Source organism: Musca vetustissima, unplaced genomic scaffold, assembly GCF_032173495.1.
Source record: "Musca vetustissima isolate MV318-11 ecotype Yass unplaced genomic scaffold, APGP_CSIRO_Mvet_v1 utg135630, whole genome shotgun sequence".
In the NCBI taxonomy this organism is placed as follows: Eukaryota; Metazoa; Arthropoda; class Insecta; order Diptera; family Muscidae; genus Musca; species Musca vetustissima.
This window is the reverse complement of record NW_026888848.1, coordinates 106,848-117,931: the sequence shown is the minus strand read 5'-3', so window position 1 is coordinate 117,931 and position 11,084 is coordinate 106,848.

The window sequence follows — 11,084 nt, the reverse complement described above, 5'->3', positions numbered from 1 at the left end:
CTTAATTTAGTACGCTATGCCAAAAATTCGTGCAAATCAAATGATTTTTATGGACTTTAGTGCATCGTTTACCTAAAATCGGGCGAAACGAAAGATGGAAGCTATATCTAAATCTGAACCGATTTTCGCGAAACTAATCACACGTCATTCTAGACTTAATTCAATACGCTATGCCACAATTCGTGCAAAGCAAGTGATTTTCAGGGACTTTGGTACACCATTTACCTAAAATCGGGCGAAACTATATAGGGGAGCTATATCTAAATCTGAAACGATTTTCACGAAACTTAGCATACATCATTCTAGACGTAATTAAGTAGGCTTTACCAAATTTCGTGCAAATCGAAAGATATATAGGGACTTTGGTACCCCATTTACATTAAATCGGACGAAACTATATATGGGAGCTATCAGCAACGTACACAGAATTACGGGGGGGGCCGGGCCCCCCGGGCCGCCACCCTGCGTACGTCCCTGGGAGATAATAAATGCGATCTGTACTTCGTTCACAAAAATACATAGACGGACGGACAGACGGACATGCATAAATCGACTCAGAAAGTGATTCTATGCATATTCTCAAAAGGAACCATGGGTCTATCTCGATTATTTTTGCCTGTTACAAACATATGCACATAGACATAGTACCCTGTACCACAGTGTGGTGAAGGGTATAATCAGAGGGCACTTTCTCAAATGAAGACTTCTAACGTAGTTTCTGGATGCTGACATACCTCATCACAGTCTTGATTGCCCCAATGACTGTAAACTGTAAACCACCATTCATATCACCATATCAAATATCATAAATAAATAATAATTTAAACTGCTCATTTCACGTAATAGGATTGCATGTTTACAGAAATAGGTTTGTTTCTTAAGTCTTTTGTTTTTTTTACAGGCACACGATACAATAAATGGTTAATTATCATTTTTCTCCTTTCAACAACATAACGATTTCAATTAATATAATTCATTTAGTCTAGATCTCACGATCTATTCTGGATCGGAGAATAGATTCATTAGCGCAAATGAATGGAATGAAACAATCATAATATATTAAGGTCATAAATCAAGCCTAGCAGAAAAAAAAAAAATAAATAAATATAAGGAAATACTACCCTTTCAAAACATATCCCAATTACAATTAAGTTTAATGGTGTGGAAATGCAACAAATTCATTGCTAATATTTTACGTGAGAAATAATAGAAAATTTTAAATTTTCCACGGCATATCTTCTAAGAGGCATACCTTGGAATTTTTATGCTTAGAAGTTATGGAGTATGTCGTAGTCACAGACGCTCATGCTACATTCATCTTGTCTTCATTCATTCATCTCGAATACATGTTTATGTGTGATTTTATGTAAATTTCTGCTGACAGCTAAGACAATGCAATGAATATCGTTTGTGATCTGAGTAATTCAAGGTATTTTACGTTATTTAGATTTATACGTGCGCATGACTGGTTTTCATCTTATTATTGCGAGAGAAGAATCGACGACATTTTATGGCACAACATAAAAAAACTTGGCAAGCAATTAAATTCGCACATAATAAATAGTGTGAGAGAGTGTGTATATTGCCATCACCGTCAAGTGATGTCAGAAGGTAAAAATTATTTTTATTTTTTTGTTTCTTATGTTTTTTTTTTTGTTATTAAATAAATGAAAACAGACAATGTAGGCAATGCCGTAATACGTAAGAAAATACACATTGTCAATTTTTTTCGCACAAAATTTGATCGAAAGCTTGGTACCCTTTTTTTGTTAGAATGCATTAAATCATTGAAATGTATGTGAACATTAACTAAAGTCGATGCCTCATTATTTTTTTTCAGTAAATTTGCAACAACAAGGTTTTGCATTTTATTTGGCAAAACTACGGGTTTACCGTATATGTAGGTGTCTCATAAATTTGCTTGACCCATTTTTGTTTTTTTGTTAAACAGTTAATAAATCAAATAAAATAATCATTTTTATAATGAATCACCAGGTGTGCAGTGCAAATTTGTTGTCATTTAAATGATAAAGTACCAACATATAAAAATGTCAAATTGTATACCGGTCAAGTGTGGCTAATAGGCTAATAATTTAATTTTTTATTTGAAGAATCCGATGGAATTATGCAATTCTAGAATTTGTAATTTGCAAACAATAAAATTGTGTTATTGGCGGGTTTTGGTTTAGTTTGGTAAAATATAAAAACAGAGTCAGAATATTTATCAATATTAATGTTTCCGTTTCTATCGGAAAAGAACTATTAAGAACACGAAAATTATATTAAACCAGTGAGCGGAGCAGTATAGTCGGACGGGGCCGACCAACTTCCATGAAAATCTAACTTTCGATGGTACTATATTATAAGCTTGAGCTATATTTTGCGATATTTGCGCCCTCCTATAATTATTTGTCCATATTCCCTTCACCGTGGGTTGTGTTGTGATGTTCGGCTTTCAATGGTGGCCTATAAATCGACTCGAAAGAAATACAAAAATAAGTTTTCACTCCACTTCTTCACAAAATTATTATCTGATCATCATCGAAATTTATAGGCGTTGTCCTTGATCATAACTGAAACCTCATGGAACATTTAAAAGTCATCTGCGCTATATGGTAATGTGGTAATGGTTTACTAAATAATATCTCAGTACGTAAGTACCTGTAAATATTTAAGTGTAACTCCCACATCTGAGTACATACGACCACATAAATGGTATCAATTTAAGGGTCAACAACTCCTCTTGGATATGCTATAAACTTCTAGGGTCGTTGTTCTTCAGGGGTAAATATATACGCTATAGAATATACATTTTGTCATTTTTCACACAAAAGTCAGGTTCCATTTGACCCGCTAAATATTGACCGATCTTTATCAAAACATGCATGCTTATTCTCTGGCCCGATCCCCATTCCATGCGAAAATTCGGGCCATAATTGCGGCCTCTGGAGCGACCAGAAAAAAAAATACAAAAATAAAGTTTTTGGTCCATTTCATCCCCTAAATATTAACCGATCTTTTCCAAAAACAATAGGGGTCTTCATTGGCCAGAACCCATCCTACATGCAAAATTTCGTGAAGATTGGTCCATAACTGTGGCCTGTATCGTGTTTACAAATTATAATGGACAGACGGACGGACGGACACACATGTCTAGATCGACTCAGCTAGTCGAGATATGACGATCGGTATACTTAAAGGTGGGTCTAGGACCAATATTTCGAGGCGTTACAAACTCTTGTGGCTGCACAAAGCTATAATACCCTGACAACATAGTTGTGTAGGGTATAAAAACCAAAATGCAATGTACTGCAAATTGGTTGACAAATTCGTTATTCTATTCGGAACATCAAAAAACATTCACCGAAGACATAGCCCCCACATAAAGCTCCCGCCTTACTTTCGGTCCTTTTAAGGTTATAGTAGTATTTTCCCATCGAAGTCAATTCAATTTGGTAGAATGCAATATAGGTTCATGTTTTTACACGACTTCATATAAAGGTCCGGCTTAATTTTCTGTTCGTTCCAGTTTGCTAACATGAGTGTTTGTAATTTGTCATTTCAAATTCCCAAATAAAACCAGTGAACGGAGCAATATAGTCGAAGGGGGCCAAACATACGATACTCTACATAAATATTACTACAGCTCAGTGCGGATTAGTAGTTAACAGCTCCTTTTCCCCTCCTCTCCCCTCTCCCAGTTTTAGGTCCTATGTCTGTCACTTTGGAGTCGTTTTAAAAATGTCTTTCCGGTGCGCATGATGACTCTCAAAGTGAGTAACCGAATTGATCCAAATATTGTACATCGTAACATTTTTTTGAAACATAATTAAGTTCCAAGATGAACACTATCGATTAACTCCTTCTGATACCTTTTTCAAAAGATGGGGCCTATAAAATTGCCTAGAAAGATTTTATACAAATTAAACACCTAGACAGCCGAAATAGCGTCAGGATAAGTGTATACTACATAGGAAAAGGTTAAGGGTATATACCGGTCGGCAACACCAACACATCCTTATTCCCTTCACCACACTGTGGTACAGCGTATTATGTCTTTGTGAATATGTTTGTAACAGGCAAAAATAATCGAGATAGACCCATGGTTCCTTCTGAGAATATGCATAGAATCACTTTCTGAGTCGATTTATGCATGTCCGTCCGTCTGTCCTTGTTAAATTGTAAACAAAGTACAGGTCGCATTTATTATCCGAATTGAATGAAATTTGGCAAAGGTTACTTATTTGGCCCAAGGACGGACCCTATTGAAATTGGGAAAAATCGGTTCAGATTTAGATATAGCTCCCATATATATATCTTCGTCCGATTTAAGGTAAACTCTGCACCAAAGTCCCTATATATCTTTCGATTTGCACGAAATTTGGTACAGCGTACTAAATTAGGTCTAGAATGATGTGTGTTATGTTTCCAGAAAATCGGTCCTGATTTAGGACCGATTTTGGGTAAATAGTCCACTAAAATCCCTGTAAATCGTTTGATTTGCACGAAATTTGGTACAGAGTAATGAATGAGATAGAGAATGGCGTCTGCCAGGTTTCGTGAAAATCGGTTCAGATTTACATATAGCTCCCATATATATTTCCATCCAATTTAAGGTAATTGGTGCACCAAAGACCCAATATATCTTTCGATTTGCACGAAATTTGGCATAGCGTACTGAATTGTGTCTATAATGTATTAAGTTTCATGAAAATCGGTTCAGATTTAGAGATAGCTCCCACATATACTTTCGTCCGATTTTTGGTAATTGGTGCACCAAAGTCGCTATATATCTTTCGATTTGCACGAATTTTGGTATAGGGTACTGAATTAAGTCTAGAATGATGTTGCTATGCTTCGTGAAAATATACATAGCTGGGCCGATTGACACAACGTACTGATGTAATATAATCGGTTCAGATATAGATATATAACAAAAACGCGTTGTCTGTTAGGATACATATGTGGTGAAGTGTATCATATAGTCGGCACAGTCCGACTTTACAACTTTCCTTACTGGTTTTTTAGTTGGTATATTTTCGAAAAAGACCCCTGACACCATTAAAAGCCACCGAAATGTTCTTTCTTCAGAAAAAAATCATAGCTGTTTAATATTATTTATTATTTATATTCTTTGATATGGAAAAAAGTTTAACTAAAACGAAAGACTTAAGAAACGAACGTGTTCACTCAACATAGCATGCATGCGTTTAATAACTTCACCCGCAATTGGAAACAATCAAACAAATTCTGTAAACATTTACAGTATGACAATGTTGCTGATGCATATTCATGATGTTAAATAATCACAACAACACCAACAGCAATAAAAATGGGCCAATAAAAACTTCGACAGCAAATATTCACTTGAATGCGATTTCAAGATGACGACGACGCCGAAGAAGAAGAAAAATAAAAAAAACGATAGATTGAGACCCATAAGAAAAAAACTTGTTGTCCCAGACCATGACATAGAAATTGTTTGCCAATTGTTTTGCATACTTGTCTATTCCCCAGTGTCTAGTTGTAACAACAAAAATGTTTGTAGAATAATTATTATTTGTTGTTGCCGTTTATTTTCCTTCTAGATGTGAACAAAAGCTTGTTTTGTTTTAATGAGAATGTAATAAAAAAATAAATATTTTTTTTATTTAACACTTGAAACGATGAGATCGACATATGACGTTGTTGCTAATTCACATGACTGGAATGAGGCCCAACTTGTTGTTGTACGTATGCTGTTGATTGCATGTTGACTGTTGAGCGCATGGTGCTGTCCCACATCGAATGTGAACCAAATGTGTCTTTCGGTGTTTGCCAATATATTAGGTTTATTGCCATTGGCATTAGTTTATCATCACCGACATCATTTCATTGAACGGACAACTAGCTACTGAAATTAGCTGAAATCGATAAAATAAAAATAAATCTTCTTTTTTTTGTTTTTTGCTTAGAATAACTTAGAACAAAAGCTGTTAATCTTGAAATGATTTATATTGACCATATAGCATCTTACAATTGTTTTGTTTTTTCTCTCTCAATAACGCCAACAAGAAGAAATACAATAATTTGTATTGCATTTGCTGCAACGAGAAGTGGGGTGATCTCTACGTTGTTTATTGTGTTGTATTGTTGACACTGACACCAACAATGTTCGTTTATATGCTGTACATTTATGGAGTGCATAGCTGATGACTTCTTGTTGCAAAATATGTACATTAGAGCGTAATGAAGTGTATGAAATAAAAGGTACCTTGTTTATTATACTGCGACACAAAATCGATGTCATGGTCTAGGGTGGAATTAAGTACCCTGAAGGAAAAATTAGCCATAGGTCAAGTTTTTGAGTTCATAAAGAAAAATTTTTATTTGCGGTTTTTGTAGACTATTTCAAATTGAATTAGGAATACTTTTGTATAACATACCCTCTTTCTATCTCGAATCTGTGTAGGCCTTTTTCGTCCTTACTTCATGAACCGTAAACTAAATACCACACAAAGGTTGCTCATAATGTTTTCGTTAGGATACCGAAATACATAAAAGTCGAAATTCAATGCTTACTCTATCCCTGCTAAGAAAACCTTACATCTTAGAAAACTAATAAATATCGCCCCTAATATTTTTTATAAAAATCCATCATCCATTAAATCCTTTAAAAAATATTTAAAAAACAACATTTATTAAAAATGTTCTTTAAAAAATCCACACCTCTGTTGGGCCTTTAAGAAAAATTATTTTAAGAACAAACGCTCCTGTTGGTCTTTTAAGAAATATTCCTTAAAAATCAACGCCTCATTTCGTCCCTTGAACAATTAATGCCTCTGTCCGTCCTATAAAAATATTCCTTAAAAATCAACGCCTCATTTGGCCCTTCAATACCTCTGTCCGTCTTATAAAAATATAGTTTAAAAAATTCACGTTTCGTTTGGTCCTTTACTAAATCAATGTCACTAATATCCTTCAAAATATCCACGCTTCATTTGGTCCTTGATAAAATCAATGCCACTAATATTGTTGCGCAGAAAGATTTATTTGTTTATTTTCCCGGAAAAAAACGGTATTTTAAATTAAAAATTCACAAATTTTTTTGTTGCGTGCTATGCCGGTTAAATGTCAACTGACTAAACATAATTACATTCCCTTCTTGTAGGGTCACATACAAAACAAATGGAACAAAACGAAATTGAAACATAAAAGAAATTGACGATCAAAACAAAACAAAGGACAGTTATTAATATGTATGTTACATACATATAAAACTGTCAACAATGCAGTCAACGACAGATCACTGTATTGTTGTTGTTTTGTTACGACGAAGAAATAGGAAAGCGGTAACAAGCAAATATTCAAAAAATATTTGAATATTGTTGTTGTTTCTATCCTAACAAGATGTACTGGGCCGACTATATGATACCCTTCACCACTTTGGATACATATGTATCCTAACAGATGACGCGTTTTGTTATATATCTATATCTGAACCGATTTTAGGGAAACTTGCCAGAGACTAATTTATATACTTCAGTACGTTATGTCAATCGGTCTAGCTATGGATCTTTTCACCAAGCTTAGCAACATCATTCTAGATTTAATTCAGTACCCTATACCAAAATTTGTGCAAATCGAAAGATACATAGGGACTTTGGTACACCATTTACATTAAATCGGACGAAAATATATATGGGAGCTATATCTAAATCTGAACCGATTTTTTCCAATTTCAATAGGGTTCGTCCTTGGGCCAAACAAATGAGCTGTGCCAAATTTCATCCAATTCGGATCATAAATGCGACCTGTACTTTGCTCACAAAAATACATGGACAGACAAACAGATGTACAGACGGACGGACGGACGGACATGCTTAAATCGACTTAAAAAGTGATTCTATGCATATTCTCAAAAGGAACCATGTGTCTATCTCGTTTACTTTTCCCTGTTACAAACATATGCACAAGCACATAATACCCTGTACCACAGTGTGGTGAAGGGTATAAAAAGGGGGTTATATAGGGACTACCCCAAAGAGGGGATGCATATTAATAATTTTTTGTAAGGAAATTTGTTACCATATACGACTACAGAATACCAAATTTCAGCGAATTCGGTTGAAAAACGTGCTCAAGAACCTCAAAATATCGAAAATTGGGGATACCCTTATATGGGGACTACCAGAAAAATTGAACCTATATTTCTAATTTTTTGTGGAGATATTTGAAACCCAAAAAGAACCAAATGTACCAAATTTCAGCGAATTCGGTTGAAAAATGAACCCAAGAACCTCAAAATACCGACATTTGGAGGGTACCTTTTTATGGGGGCTACCAGAAAAATAATTTTTAGGGGAGAGATTAGCTACCCAATAAGAACTCAAAGTGTTAAATTACAGCCAATTCGGTTGAAAACTACGATCAAAACCCCCAAAATACTGAAAATTAGAGGGTACCGTTATATGGGGGCTACCAAAAAAATGGACCTATATGTATAATGTTTTGTGAAGACATTTAGTACCCAATAGGAAACCCTATGCAGCAAATTTCAGCGAATTCGGTTAAAAAACGCGCTCAAGAACCCCAAAATATGGAAAATTGGTGGGTACCCTTATATGGGAGCTAAGCCTAAACGTGGACCGATATATCCCATCTTCGAACTTGACCTGCCTGCAGACAAGAGACGACTCTGTGCAAAATTTTGGCGATCTATCTCAACTCGTTTAGACGCTAGAGTGATTACAACAGACGGACAGATGGACATGCTTAGATCGTCTTAGAATTTTACGCTGATCAAAAATATATTTACTTTATAGGGTCGGAAATGATCATTTCGATGAGTTACAAACGGAAAAACAAAATTAATATACCCTCCATACTATGGTGGAGGGTATAAAAATATATATCCTTTAATAAAACCATAAATATTTTCTTTAAATAATCCACTCCTCTGCCGGGTCTTTAAGAAAAAACGCCCCTGTTGGTCCTGTAACTATATTTCTTAAAAATCAGCGCCTCATTTGGTTTAGTTTACAAAATCCTTTACAAAATCAATGTCAATCATATCCTTTAAAAAATCCACGCCTCATTTGGTCCTTTACAAAATCAATGCCTCTAATATCTTTTGAAAAATCCTTCAAAATATATTCTTTAAAAAATCCTTAATATCCTTTAAAAAACTCCACACGCCTTAAAAAATATTCTTTAAAAATCCTTAATATCAATTAAAAAATCCACGCGCCTTTGAAAATATTCTTTAAATAATAAACGCCTATGTTGGCCTTAAAAAAAATCTTTAAATAATAAACGCCTAGGTTGGCCTTAAAAAATATTCTTTAAATAATCCACGCCTCTGTTGGCCCTTGAAAAATATTCTTTAATAAATCCACGCCTCAGTTGGCCCTTAAAAAATATTCTTTAATAAATCCACGCCTCAGTTGGTTGAAAAATATTCTTTAATAATCCACGCCTCAGTTGGTCCTTAAAAAATATTCTTTAAATAATACACGCCTCAGTTGGTCCTTAAAAAATATTCTTAAAATAATCCACCCCTCAGTTGGTCCTTAAAAAATATTCTTTAAATAATCCACCCCTCAGTTGGTCCTTAAAAAATATTCTTTAAATAATCCACGCCGCAGTTGGCCCTTGAAAAATATTCTTTAATAAATCCACGCCGCAGTTGGCCCTTAAAAAATATTCTTTAAAAAACTACGCCTCAGTTGGTCCTTTATAGAACATTCTTTAAAAAATACACGCCTCAGTTGGTCCTTAAAAAATAAATTCTTAAAAAATCCACGACAAATTTCGTTACGACCCTATGTCCATACAAATTTGTATCTGAATTAGTCATTTCAATATTGTTATTGCTGCTGTTGTTTTTGTTGCTGTTGCTACAGAAATTGCATTTATTGCCAACGACATCACATCGCATAGCTGATGTTATGTTCGCCAGTTTGTTCGTTACACGAGATTGCATGTTTAAATCAAGAATTGCATTTTCTGATGTTGTCTGCTGAGCTGAACGGTGCCGTGCAGTGCTGCTGTTCTGTTCCATATTAATAAATGGTAACAAATATCATATTTAATTAATCTTTGCAATGAAGTGCAAACAAAAAGAAAAAAATGCAACAACTCTAATATTGCATTTTCAAAATGACACTGACAGAAGATAAAATATAATTAAAAATTTATAATCGCAGTCATTACAAACATCCGTGTGATATATTTAGTACGATGCAATCTGGTCGAGCAGTTCTAAGGTTATGTGGATTTTTTTTTTAATTTATAATAAAAGGGCATTGTGATTGGTATTTCCTTTCGAAATGATCGATCAATTATTTTTGAGTTTAATATATATTCAATATCGTATATAGAATTTATACTGAAATTTGAACCGATATAAAGCAAACTCGACAAATGTCTTTACAAAAATTAATTTATAAATCTGTGTCAATAGGACAAACTTTAGATCGTTACATGAAACCTGTAAATTTCATTTTGCACTATTTTTTGAAAAATACGTGGGCAGACAGACGGACATTTTTACAGCGACAAGAAATATTTTTCTAAGTATATCTATGTAACTATGACTCTGATCAAAGATGACAAATAAATATAACCTTCATTTTCTGGAGTATGATATAAAAATGAGGTAGGGGAGGTACCAGAAGTAATAGATCAAAACAGTCCACTTTAAATGTTATCGCTGTATGTATGCCCTGTGTATGTGGCAATAAAAACATTAAAAGTTTCATCTTTGTCTTCAAGTAAGTGGCTAATTGCTTAGATCGTTATTCGTTTATTTCACACAACCACAATCATTATAAGCCGTATCAATTTATTTGTTTTCTATATTCAGATCAACAAAACAAAATCATATTAACCCATATAATCATGAATGAATCGCAATTATAAAAAATAACAAAACCAATAACAACAGATAAGGTCACATCCAAAAGATTCAATTGCATATTGTTCTTCAACTCCTCCGCAAATGTAGGAGACTTCAAATAGCATTCGGCGTTTGATTTAACCACATTCCACACCGAGACAGACATCACTGAAGTGACGCTGGCTGTTGTGGCTTTATTCCAATA